Raw genomic sequence first — 16466 nt, 5'->3', positions numbered from 1 at the left:
AGATCTGATTTCAGACATCTGACTTGTAAAACTTTGAGGGAATAAATTTCTGTAATTTTAAGCTCCCAAATTTTATGGTAATTAGTTATATCAACTCTGCAGGAAACTAATAGAATAAAGGGAAAATAAAATAGAGGATAAAAAGCATAAAGCTGGAAATAGAGCAGAAACTTAATTGACTTTAGAACCAGAAAGATTTTTATTTGAATTTCAGATTCCATAAATATTATTTCTGTGACTTAGTTGTTAGCAAAATAATAATAATTTTCAGTTCAACAGTAAATATTACAGTCTACAATGAGCCATGCATATTGTTTCAAAGTATTTTGACACTTTTGTAATTGCTAAATAGTAGCCTCTATCATGCAAGGTAAATAATAAAAAGAGGCAAAGTAGAAAAGATTGGCATGACAGCTATGGTAAGATGAGTTAAAACTATGCCATGTGTAGAAGAATTGAAAGAACGGATCATATGCTACTAGAAGCTGTGAGTAGAAGCAACAAAACCATAGTAGAAGCTATGAGTAGAAGCTACAAAACCATAGTAGAAACAATATAACCAACATGTCTTTTGACAAATAAGAGGGAATATTCTAGGAAAGTATGCATGGCAATCAGGAAGATGTGTAGAGAATGTCAAAACTAATAGAAACAGAAATAAGTCTACCTGAATGTTAAGACATAAGGATTTAAAAAGATTTTAAAATCCCTTAATGTAGTCATGAATTAGTTCCTGATCCTACTGTAAGACTGGTTTAAAAGAGTGTGAATGCACAGGGCAAGAAACCGGAGGTGAACTGTTGTGCAGCTTTGATGACGTTAGCAGTCTAGAGAGTAAGTGTGAGGAGGCTGTATTAGTAGATACATATACCTGGTTCAGTATTGTTCATAACACCATTAGGTGTTTTTAATTAATATATAAACCTGTCTCCTAACTCCTAGTAGAGTTCTGTGGTTTTATGCTTTTATTCCATTTTCAAAATCGCTTTTTTACCTCTGAAAATAATTGGCAAACTAACAAAAAAATCTGCATTTAAATAATAGATATAATTTGCTTTGAGCTAAAATAATGAAATTATGCGTCAGAGAGAAAAACCTTAGCCTTGATCTCAGTGGATTCCCTGATCTCTTACTGTGATCTTTTACTGCTATTCAGTCCTTTGGAGCATTGATCAGGGAGGATATGCCAATAGAAGGGAAAAGCCAGATTTATTTCCAGCTGACAGGCTTCATTGCTTTGTAGAAACAGAAGATTCCAACAAAAATAACTCAGGCCATTGACTAACTAACCAGGCTACTGCTGTTCCTCTGGAATTTACTAATTGAGAAGGGATAACAAAATATGGTGTTGATTGAACTTAGGGAGCAAGATATATCTAGGTCAACATGCTCCAGTGTGGGTATTGGCTGAAATCAATGGCAGTAAAGTTAAGGTTATAATTATTTAAGAGCATAACATTTAAGAGACCAATAATCTTATTCTTACAGAAATATCTTAAATTCTTTGGTTGAAAGGCTAGGATTGTTTTCACAGTCACCAAAACATACAAGACAGTAAAGAGAGAGGACAGAGAGAACAAAGTGAGTGGGTCATAAGAATAATTCAAAGTTATCTTCCCAAGTTTTTATAGTATATCTTTATGACCTACTTAAGTATTTAACACCATGGTCTTCCTAGATGGCTTTCACCTGTTAATCTCAGAATCTAGAAAAGTGCTACTAAGTGCTATCATTTATTATTTCATATTTACATTTATACTTTTATAGTTGTATTATATTAATGTTTTAATTATAGTTTAGATTTACAGTAAAAAAGAATACTTATAAATGAAAAATGACTGAAAATAATCTAAATAAAATATATTTCACAGATTATAAAGTATTTTGATGCATGTGTCTTCCCATGAAGTATAGTAATCATGAATCATTTATCCATTTAAGAAATTAGTACCTCTCTGTGGAAATCAGTTGAAGCTCTTTATATGATTCCTTTAATATGTCCTCTACATTCTTCCTTTCATTTATCGCCTCCTAGATATTCACATAACTCTATTCTCTTACTTCTTTCACATATCTCAAATATCACTTTTTCTGTGAAGCATTTTTTTAAAAAATGCCTGAAAGTTTAGTTTATTTATTATAAACTAATAAAGTTTATATATAAACTTTATATGTATAGTTATATGTATAATTATAGTTATATAGTATATTTTATAGTTTATATGTATATAATTACTTTTCCTCTCACTTGTAATCTTCCACTATGACTTTCCCTTCACTTTTTTTTCCCCCTTCCCATCTATACCAAAAATTTCACTGTTTATTTTTATAAATGGAAACCTTTTTTCTTTCTTTTGGGGGCTCTTATAAACTCATTTTGTCAAAAAAAAAATTGATTCACTTCAGTTACCCAAGCTGTTATGGTTAACTAGAATCCACTGTGGAAACAATTTTAGCTAGCTAAAATTTTAGCTATCCTGTTTAATTTTTTTTCTTTATAAATTGAAAAATTAAATTTTATTTATTTTATTAAAAAGCACTAATCTTTAGTGAGTCTAACTTGCTAGTAGCTACTATTTATATTCAGCATATGTACTTATAACAAGTACTTATTAAGGACTAAGCATGTGAAAGTTTCATGGCTGAGTACTAAGAAAGAAAAATGTGAATGAAACATAGTCAATCTCTTTCAAATCTATATAATCTTGGAAAGAGGCATATGTCTATAAATCATAGACATATGAGAGTGATTTTTGGAATTAGAAAAATAAAAACAGTCTTAAATTTGCATAGCCCAAGAGAGTGATTTTTGGAATTAGAAAAATAAAAACAGTCTTAAATTTGCATACAGAGGTATAGAATTATTTATGATGATGTTGAATGTTAGGTAATGAATTGGTAATGCAAAAAAGATGATAACTCTGGTGAGATAAAGGAGAAGAAGGAGAAGGAGAAAAAGATGGCAGAAGTGTAGTAAAATGATGGCCTAGGAAAGGAAGAGCAGGTAAGAACTCAAAATAGAGAAATGATAGAAATACCAGAAGGAATGAAGGAAATCATCGAACTTATAGTTATGAGAGAACATGGCACTTTCAAGCAACAGGAAGTAGTTGTATGGCAGAATAACAAAGGGTACAGAATAAAAACTATTTTGGAGATGGACCGGAATCCTGTTGAAGGTCCTCTTATGACACTTTACAGATTTCAATATGGCTGTCTTAGGTTTGCCTAAATCTATCAAGCTGTTTTAAAAAACACAAAATATAAATAAAATTCTCAATATAGATTGTCATCCTTTAGGCTTACATTCTGCATTTGTATTTAATCATCAAATAGCAATTTTATTTTTGAAATACATACAAGTATTGTGATATGTGAGAACATCACTATAGTATCCAGATTAGAAATAAATAGGAAGGAGCATGATTCATATATTTTTTTCTCTAAAATTCCAAATACTTATAAAAATAGTTATTCCATTTAATGTTTAATAGGTTATTGCTTTTATTAGTAGATGAACAGAGACAAATGTAATGCTTTCAGTTAGAAAACACTCATTATTCAACCACTTAGTGCATTTGCTATCATATTAGGTATGCTAATTTATACAATTAACCTTATATAATTGGTTTAAGGACCTTGTCTAACAGGGCAGTATATTAGTTCATTGATAGAATAAAAAGAAGTCTCAAACTGAAGTAATTTCACAGAAAGCTCATTATTATTACAATATACCCTTTCCTTTTGGTTTTCTTTTTTTACATCTTTACCAGCATTTAAAATTATTAGTTAAAGGAAATAAATCCTAAAAGTATTGTTCAGAATCTCCCAAAGAAATTTAATTTCTGTCTGGTTAGGTATATTAGTACATATTATTCAAGAAGAACAAGTAGTGGAAAATCATTATTCAAAGTAAAACCTGGTTTATTTCAGTCTTCTCAATTAGAGCCAAAAATTCAATCAAATAAGCTTTCAGGAAAAGAAAGATCATAAATACAACAGTAAAGCAGTATATATTTGAGTATTAAAATTAAGGTACCATATGCAATTTTTGTGCTTCATTGCTCAACACATGCTGATGGAGAGAAAGGGAGCTAGTGAAAGGCATTAACTGGGTAATAGGTTCTGGATATACTGGCTTGGTGACAGAATATTAGATCAATCAACTCAGCACAATAAAAGCATTGTGTTCTAAAATAAATCCAAGATAATAAACATGGGCAAACCAAAATATAATTTATGATTGTAGTCACAAATTTATATCAGATCATTCCATAAGTGCTTGTAATTCTATACATGCGGAACAGAACACATCATCTCTTTTTCAAAAAACAAACCAACCAACAAACAAACCTATCATTTCTATTGTACTATCTCTTTAGGGAGAATTTTAACTTGGAAACTTTTGCAGTCATAGTCAAATTTTTACTCTGGCTCATTCTTTGCATTCAACTTTTTATCAATTTGTATGTTATATATTATGTTATGTTATTTTCCGTTATGTTACATTATGCTATGCTGTGATGTCTGTCCTATCCTATTCTATCCTGTGTTGTCCTATCATATCCTATCCTATCCTGTCCTAATTTAGTTTATTCTATTTCAAGTGGATCCTTTAAACTGTCTTTTCTTCTTTCTTGCTTCCATGGTTCTATTTCTAATGTGCCTTAAAACTGAACCACAAATTGTAATATGACTTAAAACTATCCAGAGTTCCTGTGGTGGCTCAGTGGTAGCAAACCTGACTAGTATCCATGAGGACCCAGGTTTGATCCCTGGCCTCACTTAGTGGGTTACAAGTGGGGTGTTGCCGTGAGCCATGGGGTACGTTGCAGATGTGGCTTGGATCTTGGATCCCGCATTGCTGTGGCTGTGGCATAGGCTGGATGCTGCAGCTCTGATTTAACCTCTAGCTTGCGAACTTCCATATGCTGCAGGTGCAGCACTAGAAAGACAACAACAACAAAAAGCTCATTGAAACTCCCTCACCCATAATGTATCATTACACCCTTACACTGAAGACAGAATATATGAAAATGACAACTTCTGTCATACCTCGTTTTTAGCTCTTTTGTCTACCTTGCTGTGTTATTCTTTCTTCATGAATATCTAGTATCCTTGGTGAAGAATTGAGTTTTGAAGCAGATACTGCTCGTGACTCCCAAAGTCCATGCTTGCTTTGAGAGTTTTATTGGACATATAAGTTGCCAGCTAGAAACTATCATTCCCAGCTTCCTTTGAATATTTGTGCTCCATGTTCCTAAGTCTAGATGAGAGGATGTGAATAGAAAAATGTACACAATTTCAGTGTCATGTTTTTAAGGGAAAACTCCTTGCTGTGTATATCTTCTTTATACTTCCAACAGTAAAAAATGTAGATGTAATGGTGATAAGCCAGTTTTAACCATGTATTTAGACACTGTTTTCTGAGATTTCCTTCTTATATTAGGTGAGTGATTCCCAGAATATTTTCTTTCTGTTTTTCTTTTCTGGTGTGTGTATAATGTTAGAACATTTAAGATGTTATAGTGAATTTTAAGGGCATGATGCAGAGAAGAATTACCTTCATCATTGATTTTGTCATGTTTTAATTTTTCTAATGGTAGCTATAGGTCTTATTGTGCAATATTATTTTAGTAGTTTTTGGCTGCATAACAAATTGTCTAAAAATTAGAATTACACAAAAACACATATTTATTATTTTATAATATCTGTAAGGCAGGAATTTGAGTATGGCTTGCTGGATTCTTAGATTTAGGAACTCTCACAAACTTGCAATCAAAGTGTCATCCAGGATACAGTCATAGCGATATGTGACATTGATACAATCCAAAGTGCTCTCACTATTTGATCTTAAAAGAAGCCAAGATCCACTCATACTCACCTAGTTGTTGGTAGCATTCAACTCCTTGCAGGCTGTTGGATTGGGGGCTTCAGTTCTTCACTGGCTATTTGCCAGAGATTGTCCTCAATTCCTTCTAGTATGAGCCTCTCCATAGGTACTTAACAGCATGGCAACTGGCTTCATCAATTTGAGCAAGCAGAAATGGACAACAGAGAGAAAATGAGTGTAAGCAAAAAAAGAGATCATAATGATTTATAGTCTAAACTTGGAAAGAGATTACATTACATTGGCATATTCTACATGTTAGAAGCAAATCATTAGGTCCAGCCCAAACTTGAAGGGAAGTGATTATACAAAGGATGGATTATAGGAGGATGGACTCATTGAAGTGCATTTTTTTTTTTTTGTAGGGCCAACTCCCCCGGCATCTGGAGGTTCCCAGGCAAGGGATCAAATTGGACCTGTAGCTGCTGGCCTGCACCGTGGCCACAGCAATGCCTGATCTGAGCCACGTCTGCGACCTACACCACAGTTCTTGGCAATGCCGGATTTTAACCTACTGGGCAAGGCCAGGAATCAAACCTGCGTCCTCATGGATGCTAGTCAGATTTGTTAACTGATGAGCCACGACAGGACCTCCAAGGTGCATTTTGAAAGCTGGCTACCATAGTGATTTTCTGAAGTATTTTTTAAATTTGAAGATTTCTTTGCCTCATTCCCATGGATTATGTTTTCTTGTCACTCTATACAATAATTGGCTATATTATCCACTTCCATTATTGCTACTACTATCTATATATTCATAGATTTAAAACTCTATGTATTCAATTAAAAAAATGTATTCATACAAGAAAAGCATTTATTAGCTCCCTGTATCTCTATCTGGGTTTGATTGAGGTTCTGCTTCAACTTTTCCTACCTTTTGCTGTATGAATTTCTTTTCTTTAGGGCCACACTTGCAGCATATGGAGGTTCCCAGGCGAGGGGTCTAATTGGAGCTATAGCTGCCAGCCTATGCCACAGCCTCAGCAATACCAGATCCAAGCCACATCTACATCATAGCTCATGGCAATGGATCCTTAACCCACTGAGTAAGTGCAAGGATCTAACCCCTAACCTTATGGTTCCCAGTTAGATTCACTTCCACTGCGCCATGACAGGAACTCCTGTATGAATTTCTTGTATATGATGTCTTTCTTTTTTCTGACCTAAGTTATTGAAACTGTCATTTATGCTTATATTTCTCTGGTAAAGCAAGATGGTCAGCCATATAACCTTGAAGGAAGTAAAAAAGAGCAAATTACCATTGTGCTCAGAAGATGGAGTCTCTACAACATCTCTCTGTCAATAATGCAATCTCTCTCAATTGACTATCAAGTCTAGGTCCAAAATGTAATCTTAAATTATTTTTAAGAAGCTTCAACTTTCTACTTATCAACCTCATCTCATGTGCAGGCTAGGTATCAAAAAGAACTTACTAGTAATAACATACTAGATTACTCAGTGCCAACATGACTAGACCCGTTCCTTTTCTACTTACCAAATACCTGAAGAACCCAACACAAACAATAAGCTTTCCATGAATATAGTATGCTATTTCTTAGTACCAGTTTTGATGCATAATCTTTTGGCTATAAAAGAAAAGGCTGCAATGATTTCCCCTGTCTTAGAAGAGCCTAGAGGAGCCTATCATCAGGATAGCATATTCTGAGTTTATTTCAGGCATGTTATTTTATTCACTCAGACTCAGTATTTCTAAAAATAGGTATTTTCACTAAAAATGCATTCCAGAGAAAAATAGATGTAAATATGTATATGTGTGTATATATATGCACAAACATATTCTTTGTGGTTTAGTATAAACAATCAAATGTCCAGAAGCTGGAGTATGGCTACAAAAATATTCACATACCAAATTAATAAACTATTTCTAGTTTTAAAAAATTATATTAACATAGTTAATTATTTGGTCATTTAAAAAATTATATGAACATAGTTAATTATTTGTGATTACAAGAGCTAAATGAAATAACTCACTTCATCAATTAAAATAAGAAGGTGTCCAGAAATTAAGTATGGGTATGGTTAAAACCTTATAAATCTGTATATTTTTATATTATATTATGTTATGATTATTATATTATGCCTGATGAGTAAAAATAGAAATACAATAAATATTGGATATTAGACCTTTGAAGATGAGGTGGCAGACTAAGGTACTAGGGTCTCTGAGGAGAAACAATAATCTTGTATTTGTGACTTTTGTAAAAAGCTGTGAACTAGAATCAACTGCTTCCATTGTAAGTAACTGCTGGTGCTATGGTGAAGAAGCAGGGTTGCTAAAGGAATAGGAGGCAAGCAGAAAACAAGGCCTTCCTCTCTCCCATGGCTTCTCAGTCTCTCTCAAATGTCTGTTATTGGCAGAGGCTGAAAAGGAACAAGACAGCAGAACAAAAATATGGTGTATAGAGTTCTCTACCCAGCATTATAAAACAAATCACTGAGAGAAAGAAGCTTATAAACTGGTACCAAAGGAGTCAGCAGAAATCAATGGCGAGAGTATGTCCACTTTGAGTTATCTTTGGGTTCATTTATATATTCAGGTGTCATGAGCATTAATACACATTAATTACATGAAAAGCAAATTGCTTGAGTCCTCATATATAAGTAGTATAATATATGGTCCCCAGACTCCATATGATTATTATTTAGTATTGAGTTTAATCCTAGGTTCTAAATTATCATCTGGATTTATAGCAGTTAGCCTGGCATTACTACTAACAGGATTATATTTTGCTTTCAGAAGTATTCCAATTTTGATAGTAAGTTATATGGTTACTGAACACATAGGTTATACATGAATAGACATGTATAGCATACACTAATTGGTACTTTGCTAGCAACATATGTAATAAATAATAATCATAATAAAATGGAGGGAAGATATAACTATGTAGGTATAGATAATACAAATGATGTGAAAGAAAACACTCCTAAAGAAGGGGATTTTTGGATTGGGTGTTAGAAGATTAGTGGAAGTTTACCATCATTTTTGAGGCAAACAGGGACACTTGAGATAGCAAAGAAAACATGGGGCACATGGGAAACGCATGAAGTTCTAACCAAGACATAAAATGAATTTGCAAGCTCATATATAGACATAAATAACCAATCAAAAGTATCTATTGCTGACTCTGAATCTGCACAAACACATTAATTTAAACTAGTACAATATTGATGATGCTAGGGGCATTGCAGATATTATTTCATTTAAAATAGAGAAAAATCAGAGATGTTTCCAGGTTTTTTTTTACTCTCACAAATATAACTTCTGTAAACATTCATGTACAGTTTTTGCTTGAACATAGATCTTCATTTATCTGGAAAAAATGCCCAGCAGTATGATTGCTGAGTTGAAGATATGTCATTTTCAGTGGAGTATTCTAGCTGTTCTTCTTATGTATCTTTATATTCTCATTCAAAACCTGAATAACTGCCATAATTTTGTACTTGTATTTGGCAGGGTATGCCGCTGACCATTGTGCATGTATGCATGCATAAGTGCATGTGTGTGTCTTTGTCTGTGTAGGAATGTCACTCAGAGGAAATGCTTGGTGAAAGAGATTACAGTTACAAAAGAAAGAGAGATAAGTCTTCTAAAACATGCTTTGGGAATAGTTACGGTTCTAATCATTTGGTGAGTAAATGTTAATAGGAAATTTAGTATTGAATAAAACATGCATAAGGAAAGCACTAGACTGTTCTTCCATGAATTTGAGATATTGTCTACCTTCTCTTGTTCAGGGACATGTTTACTTCCTTTATACCAGTATAAACAAGCACAATGATTTTTAGACTTATTGGAGATACCCATCTGGGTATATTTTCAGGGAGAATCACACCTGGGAACTGAACAATGCTACACATCACTGGGAACTAACAGCTAATTACTACTGGTGGGGAAAGCTGTGCTGGATAGGTCAGCTTTTAGATAATGCTGCAGTTTCTCCTGTCAAGCTATCTACTTGTCATTTACGTAGCCACCAATTGATGCCTTCCTTTTATCAGGTGTTTTCTGAAAGCATTATTCCTGCGGAGGACAGAGATTTGTATAGGGGTTTGAAAATACAATATCTGAAGAAATAGGCCAGAAGAGTGCTCTAATTCATGCCCCCTGTGGTAAACAAAATATGTAGTAAACTGATCCTGAATAAGAATCTCATGGAGACCAATATAAAAGATATATATAATTACTGAAACTGGCTTCAACATCATCAACAAGACTTAAACAAAAACATAAAAGTCTATCATCTGATGTCTGAGAATTTCTCCTATTCATCTCACATTTTATTCTAGTTTTATTCTTTTTAAGGACTCCTTTCATGTAATTTTTTCAGTTGAATGCTGCATTTTAATTTTCCTTGATAAAAAGTGTTCATGATATTAATTAAATATTTGTCAGTCACATAGGGCATCAAAAATAATCATTTTAAAGGACAAAACAATTTTTTAAAATTTCTTCTAAATTTTGATACAAGCATATATAATATATTCCTTTAATGGATAAATTTAAAAAATACCATGATGAAACATTATTGTGGGATAATTTATCAGATACTTGATTAATAGAAATAATTGTGCTTTACCTTAAAAACTCTTGGTATAAATAAAACTCATACTCATGTATTTTTTGCTATAATAATACTATTCACTTGACATGATGTCATCAGTGCATTTAGATATTTTAAAAATTATTTTACCTTGGCAAATTGCCACTACAATATGAAATTTTTTCTTAAAAAATATACATTTTCAATAAATGGTTCAATACAGCATTTAAAAACATGTTTTAGAAGGAACATACTGAAGCTTACCATTTATTTTTGCTTTCACTGAGTCTGAGTTTAGTCTTACAATTTTTTATTCATCTCTCCCTCCCGACAGTTCTTTAAAGGAGTTGGTTACATATGTCTCCTAATAGACATTATTCATAGCAGTCTCATGACCACATACTCATGATACATACCCATGCCATTTCTCATGATACACTCTCATGACCACATACTGTGTTGTGCATAATTCTCTCCCTGACAGTTATGACTATATTTTACTATTTCACATTCAAGAGACTATGTAAAGATTTTGACTAGGGTTAATGAGGCAGTTATTAGCAAATGCACAGCGTTGAATTTTAGTGTTAAATTATCATTAAAAATAAATTTGTTGCACATCACAGAGTTAATCATGACATGTCTGCATCATAACACAGCAGATTAAAAAGACCATTTTTAAAAGGTATTGACATGTAGGAGTTCCCATTATGGCACAGCGGAAACAAATCTGACTAGGAACATGAGGTTGTGGGTTCGATCCCTGGCCTTGCTCAGTGTGTTAAAGATCTTCCGTTGCCTTGAGCTGTGGTGCAAGCTGCAGATGTAGCTTGGATCCTATATTGCTGTGGCTGTAGTGTAGGCTGGCAGCTGTAGCTCCAATTCGACCCCTAGCCTGGGAACATTCATGTGCAAAAAAAAAAAAAAAAATTGGCATGTATACACAGGTAGCTAATTGTGGTGAAAATGAAAGAGATCGCCTTAGATATAGATAGGCCTTGGGCAAAATTTGTTATAAGCTCCTTGCCAAACTTTTAAGTTATGTTTTTCTGTTCCCACAATTGTATTTTTAAATTATAGCTTTATAGAAGATTCATGTAAGATGGTGTGTGTTTTTTTTTTGATATTAACATTATGATTAGTGAAAGAATAACTGGGGAAGAAAAGTTTCATTGTGTTGAGAAGTGGGCTTTATAAATTAAAATATACACTTCCTTTATCAGACACACAAATGCAAAAATTTAAAAGAAGATGGATTTACACACATAAATATTCAAAATTCAATACAAGATCCATAGCTGTGCTTTACACTAAATACCTAGATATACAACCTAATACAAATTATCCCTCTGTGAAGCTTTTCTCTTCCTGTTGTCTATGATCATTTTCTCTCGTAAGCTCCTACAATTCCTAATGTCTGCGCCAACCATCAGGTAATTAACACTTTACTGCTTTATAATATCTCATATTATCATCAACTATTATATATTCTTTCTTTTCTTTTTGTTTACTATCTCTCATTTCCCTGAAGTAGTCCATAAACTCCTTCAAATCAAAGGTCACTCATTATACTTCTTAGAACCTGAGTATATAGTACTAAGTTAAGCTATTTTGGCATTTGATGGTTTTAAATTAAATATAGGTGTGGACTCATAGCAACGCTGTGCTTTTTTTTTTTTTGTCTTTTTAAGGCCACACCTGCGCATATTGAAGTTCCCAGGCTAGGGGTCAAATTGGAGCTGTAGCTGCTGGCAACTACAGCTGAGCCATGTTGAAGCAACACCAGATCTGAGCCATGTCTGTGACCGACACTACAACTCACAGTAATACCACATCCTTAACCCACTAAGGGAGGCCAGGGATCAAATTTGTGTCCTCATGGAGACTAGTCAGATTGGTCTCCACTGAGCCAGAACAGGAACTCCTGTGTTGTTGTTTTTTGTTTGTTTGTTTTTTGGTCTTCTCAGGATTTCAATCTTTTGATAGCTGGACACAATGTACCGGTAAAAAAAATTGCTTTAATGGTCCTTTAGTAACGTGATGGTGAGGAGTTGAAGGAGGGGAAATGTGCTTATAAGCCTATGAATAGATGTTGGACTTTTAGTAAGGTTATGCCTCTGAACTTTTAATTTCATAAGAGTAGTTTCTCAGTTGTTTTTTTTCTCTCCCGTTATGTGGGACAGGATGGGAAGAGTAGTTGGGAGTTGGGAAGGCTAGAGCCAGCTTCAGTTCATTATTTTCTTTCCCCACTTCAGTTAGGCTCTGATAATACCCAGCTGATTACATTTCAGTTAACTAGTTTCTTTTGTTGGCAGGCTTTGTTAAGAAGAATAGTTCAGTCTGGGTATTTCAAAATGGTTCCTATTCTTCTCCTCCTGACAGAAGCAGGAAGGGATTTGTCTCAGACATTTACTGTGAGAAGCAGTTTGAGCTCCTGGGACCAAATCTCACAATATTGTGGGATTCCCCTTGTTACTGAGCCTTCCTAAAGTTTTTAACTATCAAAATTGTCCACACTGAGCCTCCAGCTCCTTATCAATTACAGTTCAAGATTTCCTTCCCCAACACTGGTTTCCAGGGCAGCTTCTGATGGCAAATCTGTGCTCAGGTAAGTCAAGACTCTTATTTGGTTGTCTTTCCAACCTTGGAAGTAATAATTTCCCTTTGTTCTCCCCTATCTCATTGATCCAGGCAAAGTTGTTGATTTTTTTTTTTAATATTTTAATGCATCTTACTAACAAGAATGGAGTGGCAACTTCCAAACTCCTTGCATGCAGAAATGGAAACCAGAAGTCTAGGGTTTCTTTTTAGGGTGATGAAAATGGTCTAAAATTAGCTCTAATGATGGTGTACATATCTGTGAATATAGTAAAAACAAATTAATGATGTTACATGGATGAATTTTATGGTATGTTAACTATATCTCAATAATGCTATTTCTAAAAGGATAGGATAAATGTATTTTTGTTTGAAACTTCCTTTATTTTACCCTATGGGAGTTAAAAACAACTGTAAAAAGCAATAATGATAAAGCTTTTTGATGGAATTATGGTGGATAAATATATAATTTGTGAAATAACATGGTAAAGGAGGATAGAACAGATATATGAAAAAATATGAAAAAATGTAAGTTTTTGAATGCTTGAATTAGAATCTTGTAAATTGAGATATTCCTGGTAATCCTCAGTGCAGCCACTTAAAAAGAAACCCAAAACATATATTAAAACAAACACAGGACACAATATGGCACATTGTAAGATATCTGTTTAACACAAAAGGAGGCAGTATTGGAGGAACTGTGGAACAAAGAAACATGAAATATGTGGAAAAGACCAATTATATAAAGTAATAAATTCATTGCCGCATTTGTAACATATATAAATTATGTTTAACAATAATAGCACAGAAAAGGGAGGCAACACAAAATAGAGCTATAAAAGAGTGACAATTACTTGTTTCACTGTAATTAGCATAGATCAGGAGCAGATTTTGGCAAAATATGTTGATATTGTAAGCCCTAGAGCAAACACTAAGATGCTAAGTAAAAAAATGTATAACGAAAAAAATCCTTAAAGGGGTATTACTACCCTAAATATGTTCACTTAAGGCAAAATAGCATATTAGAGGAAAAGTAGAAAAAACAGATATAGAGTAAAACAAAATGTAACATGGCGGATGTGTATAGTGATATCAAAACTGTTATCCTTGCAAAACAACTTGACCAACTAATGTACAATGTATGTACAGTTTCTTTTGCCTTTATTTTGACATACTTTATACAATTTCAAAGTTTCTTAAGTCTTCATTTCCCCCAATCCCTTAGAGAGACTGATTCATTCAATTCTAACGTGGGTATTTATGCATTCCATCCTGCACACATTAAAATCCCCTCTTTGTATTTCAAGTTCCATGAATTTTCAAAAATTCATAATAATGTGTATCTACCATTACAGTATTACACAAAATAATTTATTTGACCTAAAAATCCTCTGTGCTTCATCTAGTTAACCCTCTCCTTCCCCACTCTGGTATCTCTGGCAACTATTTATCCTTTCACTGTATCTATAGTTTTACTTTATCTAGAATGTCATAAAATTGGAATTATATAACATGCACCATTTTCTGACAGTCTTATTTCACTTAGCAATATGAATTTTAAGCCTGCTCTTTTTATACACTTATAGTCATATGTATATGTTTATCACAGAAAAGTATTGTATGGATTAATACAGCTTGTTTATCCATTCACCCATTAATAGCATTTGGGTTACTTCATGCTCTTGGTGATTATGAAAGCTACAAGAATTTGTATGCTCATTTTTCTTTGGATATAAGTTTAAAATTGATTGAGTAAATACTTAGGAATATGATTAGTAAATTATATGGTAAGAATCAGCTTCATTTCATAATAAACCGTCAGACAGGATTTCAGAATCTTTGTGCTGTTTTACAAATAAATGAGTGTTTCTTTTGCATGGCATTCTTGCCAGCAGTTGATGTTGTCAAAGTTTGGAATTTAACCATTCTAGTAAATATGTAGTGGTGTCTTTTATTTTGCAGTTTCCTAATGATGAATACTATTGTGGCTATTTCCTATTTCCATATATTTATTTTAATTCTGTATATCTTCTTTGATGTGACTTTTCAGATCTTTTTCTCATTTTTAAATTGGATATTTTTGTTTTCCTAATGTTGAGTTTTAAGAGTTATCTGTATATTTTGGGTATAAGTCTTTTATCTGATATGTCTTTGAGTTTGTTTGCAGATATTTTCCTTCGGTCTTGTCTTTTTCATATCTTAACATTATATTTTGTGGAGAAGAAGCATTTCGTTTCATAAAGTCAAACTTAACCTGTTTTTAAAATGAATTGTGCTTTTAGTTTTGAGTATTAAAAAATCATTGCCAGATGATGTTAAATGGTATTGTGTCTTTATTTTCAAATTACAGTTGTTAATTACTGGTATATAGGAGGAAAGCAACTGAATTTTGTATGATAACCTTGTATATTGCACATTTGTTATAATTACTTATTAGCTTCAGGATTTTTTTGAGGGGGGGGTTGTTGTTGCTATTGTTGGTGCCTTAGGATTTATCTATATACAATCATATCATCTATGAACAGTTTTATTCCAAATCTGTTTTGCTTTTTCCTTTCCTTCCTCCTTTCCTTTCTTTTCTTTTTCCTTCCCTTCTCTTCTCTTTACTTTTCTCTTTTCTTCTTCTCTTTCTTTTTTTCTTTTTTCTTTTTTTTTGTCTAACTACATTGCCTAACACTTATAGTGTGGCATTGCCAGAGAGTAGTGAAAGGGGACATATTTGCCTGTTCTTGATCTTAATTGTAAAGCATCTACTTTGTACCATTAAGTATAGGGTTAGCTGTGGTGGTGTTTCTGTGTGTGTGTGTGTGTGTTCTCTGTCAGTTTGAGGAAGTTTCCCTTTTTTTCTTGTTTACTTGTGAGTTTTTATCATGAATGGATATTGGTATTTGTCAAATGCCTTAAAAAACTCTTGATATAACTGGGTAATTTTTATTCTTTAGCCTAATGATGTGATAGACCAATTCATTTTCAAACGCTGAACAAGCTTTGTATATGCGAAATAAATCCCACTTGGTAATGGTGTATAATTCTTTATTTATTTTTGGATTTGAATTGTCAATATTTTGTCAAGGATTTTTGCATCTTTTCCTAAGATTAAGGTAAGTACTTTTTCACTCTTATTATATCTTTATCTAATGTTGGTATTAAGCTAATCCTGGCATCATAGAATAAGTTTCCAAGTATTTGGTCTACTTGAGAAGCAGTTTTAAAGAATTGGTTACCTATTTTTCTTAAATATTTCTGAGAATACAGCAGTGAAACCATCTGGGACTAATGGTTTCTTTTTGGCAGGGCATTGATTATTTGTGTTTGTTTTTCATTATTGCAAGAAAACTTGGCATGACATCTACACTTTAACAAATTTTTACATGTATAATATAGTATTGTTAACCATAGGCGTGATAATATGG

This window comes from Sus scrofa, chromosome 1 (genome assembly GCF_054392235.1).
Source record: "Sus scrofa isolate SSC_HxYL_T2T_F1_AM1 chromosome 1, Sscrofa_HxYL_maternal_Yorkshire_Landrace_v2.0, whole genome shotgun sequence".
In the NCBI taxonomy this organism is placed as follows: domain Eukaryota; kingdom Metazoa; phylum Chordata; class Mammalia; order Artiodactyla; family Suidae; genus Sus; species Sus scrofa.
Note: the sequence above shows the minus strand (reverse complement) of the source record.